The sequence below is a fragment of the Phodopus roborovskii genome, unplaced genomic scaffold, assembly GCF_943737965.1.
Source record: "Phodopus roborovskii unplaced genomic scaffold, PHOROB, whole genome shotgun sequence".
Classification (NCBI taxonomy): Eukaryota; Metazoa; Chordata; class Mammalia; order Rodentia; family Cricetidae; genus Phodopus; species Phodopus roborovskii.
In genome coordinates this window covers 28,234,452-28,239,420 of record NW_026126540.1, presented here as the reverse complement: position 1 = coordinate 28,239,420, position 4,969 = coordinate 28,234,452, and positions in this window count along the sequence as shown.

Below are 4,969 nucleotides of genomic sequence, written 5' to 3'. Positions count from 1 at the left end.
CTGCTTCTGCCAAAAGAGCTTTGCAACTTAAGTGACTCTGGCCTACATGTAGGAACACCAGAACCACAGAGAGAACAGGCTCAGCCTGTACCCCCAGTATTCTGCCCAGTCCGAACCTTGGTTCCCTTATCTGAAAAATGAGGGGACTGAGGTAGGTAATGTCATCCAGGCTTGCCCAGCTCTCTCTTGACTTCTTCCCCTGGGAGTGGACCAGGCATGAGCTCAGTCAAGGTGGACTTGGAAGCAAATCAAGCCATAGATCTGACACAGGACAGCAAACATGACCTACAGGGGACAAGCGGATTCCCCCGTATTCAAAGCCACAGAGATGGTGAGAAAACAGATGATGGGAAGAGCTGAACCACGCTATCAACTGCTAGACAGCCAAGTTCCCAGCTTCAAACCCCATGGCCTTTCCACACGTAACTGCCTTGGTGCTTCCAAAAGCAGAAGGCCAGTGGTTTACCTGAAATGCTGTGGTCTAATAATCTAGGTGGTTTCAGAATTTAAAGTTGAAATTTGCCTTTACATTTAGATATGTCTCATGATTTTTGAGATTTAGAAATTAAATAATGCATCATAATATGATGCCATGTGTGGTTTAATTCCAGCACGGGGGGGGGGGGGGTGGGGGAGCGCGCGGGGGACGGGGGGATGGACTAAGGTGACCCTCACTCCTCATCTCTCTCCTAACTTTTGTCTGGAAGGTATGAGATTGGATGCTAATATTTTCAAGGGCTTGTTAGCTGCAAACAGAACTGACAACAAAAATCAATTACCAGGTGGTTACACGACTATCATCGAAGTTCGTGGGGATGCTGAGGCAAAGGGACCTGAAGCTCCAGCGCAGCCTGGGCTATGTGGCAAGCAAGACCTCTTCTCAAAAACAAATAGAACAGAAAAAAAATTCAATTAATTGGGCCTTGTTTGTAGAGTGTTCTTCTGTGTCAACCAAGGAAATGAGCAAAGAAAGTGCTTGATTAGAAAGCTAAGCAGGCATGATGACTTTAATCCTAGCACTCAGGAATAGGAGGCAGGAGGACTGCCATTAGTTGGAGGCCAGCATGGGATACATAGTGGGTTCCAGGCAACCTGGGCTACAGAAGAGAACCTTATTTAAAAAAAACAATGAATGGAAGGTGAGGAAGTTTGGAGAAAAGGGAGGAGGGAAGAGAGAAAAGAAAGGAGAAGGGAGATATGTCCCAAACCCATGAGACCATGGTCAGAGAAGTATGTGTCATTCTTCCCATCTGTGCTCAAACACATCCTCTACAAATGTCCTCACAAAATGGCCCTTGATACCACCCATCACATTAGCCCTAGATGGAGGGGGCATCATTTTGAGAACAAGCTCTTTAGGTTCTGAAATTTCTTAAAGAAAAACTGCAGGAATGAACACATGAGCCATCCGTCTCAAAAGGATGATGCTGTTCCCCGCCCGCTTCTGGCTCCTCATCTCATTGATACTGAGGGAACTGAATAGTCAATGGAAAGGTTCCCTGGAGGGCATTGTCCAAGTGCATGTGGGCCCTCAGCACTTGGGAGTTCAAAGGAAATCAGCAATGTAAACCAGATAAGGCTGTGGGTTAGTGAACATTTCAATACAGTGGAACATGATATCACTCTCCTTCACACTGCACCATTGAACTGAGATGTGTCCATGGCCACAGAAAACAGAAGGAGTAAAGAGAGTGGATGGGAGGTGATGGAGAAGCACTCAGCTTTCAGGGAGTCTGTTTTACCCTTAATTTGTGTTTAATCGAGGGATCATGCATTGTTATTCTCTGAAAGAATCCAAATACCAACTATTTTGCCCCTCTATTTCCATGAGTAAATTGGTAGAATAAAATATCCCAAATCCCAGCTCAGTGTTTAAGAGCACATACGCTGTTGCCAAGGCCTCAAAACGTATTCCCAGCACCCACGGCAGGCAGCTCACAACCATCTGTAACTACAGCTCCAGCTCCAGAGGCCCCTGCATCCTCTTCTGATCTCCATGGGCACCTTCTCTCTCTCTCTCTCTCTCTCTCTCTCTCTCTCTCTCTCTCTCTCTCTCTCTCTCTCTCTCATACATACACACACACACAATATGTGTGTATATATACATACATATATATGTGTGTGTATATATATATATTTAAAAATAAAATAGTTTCAAAACAGCCACTTTTACAGCTGTGTAATAGCCAGTCCCAGACAATGAAAGGGGTGTGTATCTCAGACAGCACATGCCCATGCCTTCTAAGTGTCATTCTTTTTGGGGCTACAGTGATACTCCATCCAAGACCCTTTTGATGAGCAAAACATCACACCATCATTTACAGAAAGCATATAAGCCTGCATAATGCCTGTACATGTACACATGTACACAACACACACTGACTGCTCTAACCCTACCTCCCCACCAACTCCGCCCATGCCTCTCCTTCCTACAAATCTCTCCCTCATGTTCATGGCTATTCCTTTTGTTTTGTGACCCACTGAGATGTACCAGGTCTGCCTGTATGGCCATGGGTTTGGGGCTATCTGTTGGAGCTGGGTAGGCTCAGCAGAGGGTACATAACAGAGAGAATAGTTCCTCCTCTCCTCTCTCAGAATCTATCAACAGCCAATAGGTCAGAGGTAAAGGGTGGGGCCTCATGAGCCCCACCCACTTCCTTGATTGACAGCTGATAGGGACAGTCTTATGTGGACCCAGTGTAGGTAGCTATAATGACAACAGTTGCATAGAGCCTAAAGAACGGCAATGTATAGCCCTTAGCCCTATTTTCTGGTTCTACATACTTCTGGTCCTCTCTTTTCCAATGTCCTCTGAACCCAAAAGGGAGTTATGTATCTATCTTGTTTAGTCTGTGTCCACAACTGTTGCTTATTCTCAGCATCTTGGGAATCCCTGGGTCTCTGCATTCACTGATACTCTTTGCAGGAAGAGGCTTCTCTGGGATCAGCTTTGTCTATACGTAGGAGCATAAATATTTAGAAGGCAGTTTGCTTTGTCAATTTAGTTAGTTATCAGTAGTAAGTTCCCCACTGGAGCTGGTAGTCTCCCTAGACCTCAGTTGTTATCTGGGCTTAAATTACCAGGAGAGGTGCTGGAGAGACAGCTCAGCTCAGCTGTTAAAGGCGAGGCTCACAACCAAAATATAAAGTACCAGGAATGGATTATTCCCCTCCACACAACACTCCAATTAGAAGACGTTTGGCTACCCACAACACCATCAAGCCACCTTTGTACAGGTGAAGCAGGCCTATTTTGCCCAGCAAGTTAAATTCCTGTTTCAGAGCTGGGCAAGATCAGCGCTGCCCTTTCTTCTACAGCATCCTGCTTAGCCCCCACTGTGATTTGATTGCTAGCGAACATGGAGGGAATTCTAGTGTAGCGCCTCCCTGTTTTCTCTCTCCCCTACAACCAACATGTGTGATGTCTTCCATAGTGTGATTTAGCCTCTAGTTCTGGTGGGCAGCATGAGGAATGGCAGGAGCCTGTGTTGCTTTGGGAATTTGTGGTGCTTTCCTTGACCCTCCAGGGCGTGTGCCGCACACTTGGGACTGAGAACTATATTCAGCACCCCACAGTTTCTAGAAACAGAGTCATCAGGGAGGCTGAGTCACAAGACCAAACCCTGAAGGAGGATGAAATTCCATCCTTTCTTTGCAAAGAACGAGCCGCTCTCATTTAGTCTGACTTGAAGCAGAAGGTAGTGCATGGGTCCCTTCTTACTCTCCCTATATCACTAAGAGTCTCCAAGATGATGGCTTCGAGGGCTGGGAACATACACCCCCACACCTGTCCTCTGCAAGAAACCGAAGATTTGGTGTTGTAGAGGACATGTCTGCAGCTAAGAGAAACATTTGGAGCCTGCAGAAGCCCCAGCAAAGCTTCCCATGTCAGCTTTCCCCCACCCTCCCCCCGGGGTGCCCAGCACAGCGCTCCCATTCTCTCACTCCCATTGTTCCCCAAACATCCCTCCCTTCATAAAAGCTGTCTGGCTGGGAGCTTAAAATATTGCTGGACAGTAAAACCTACCCATCAGGACTGATCCAGTCATATCTGCTCAGTCGTGCAGCACATTAGGGGCGGGGTAGAGACGTGGGAGGTGGGCTTTTAGGTGGTAAAGGAAAGACACCAAAGTTGCCATTTTACTGCTGAGCATCAAGAGAGGAAGGCCGCACCTGTTTCTCCGTGGGACCCTAGGACCCTACTCATACTGGCAAGTTTTCCTTGGGTGGCGATACAATGTAACCTTCCCTTCGCTTCTTTCCTAGCCAGGGCCATCCATCCATCCATAGTTTTCTTCCAAAAGAAGAAAGTTGCCGCCAAGTACTGTTACTGAGCTGAGACGGCTGCGCTTAAAGCTCAACCTTGAAACCCTTCTAGGAGTTCAAGGGTTTGCGCAGATTAGGGAGAGAGTGCCTGGATGTGGTGGGTGTGGATAGAGATGTTCAAACTCCAACTCTTGACTTCTTAAGGTCTTTTCATTTTCAAAAAGAATGAACGCGCCTCCAGGAATCCAGAGGGATATAAACAAGTGGTCCAGTTACCAATGCTTTTTTTTTTTTTTTTTCTTTTCACTCACAACTGAGATGAAAGGGCCAGTCACAATGGGTGAGTGCTGTGTGTGGAGGGGAGCCCACCTGCTCAGAGTTCGCGAGGTTAAAGCAGTTCATGGACCACTGGAATGAGTCACACTAGAAGTTCTAAAACTCTTCCTGGGGCGGGTTCAGGTGTCTGTCGGTGAGAGCTGATGCCTAGTGGCCGTGGGTACTAAGATGGAGGTACACTTACTCCTCACTGGCAGCCAGAGTGGTGTGTGCCTCACTGATGCTTTGGGAAACGTGTTAGCATAGATGTCTATGTGGCTTTGTGCATCTTCAAACCCATGATCCACGGCCCTAGAAATTCCCTTGGGGTTTAGACTGGGGAAGACTGGGGCTGGCTCACATCTTAGCTCTGCCCTCCCTAGCTGGG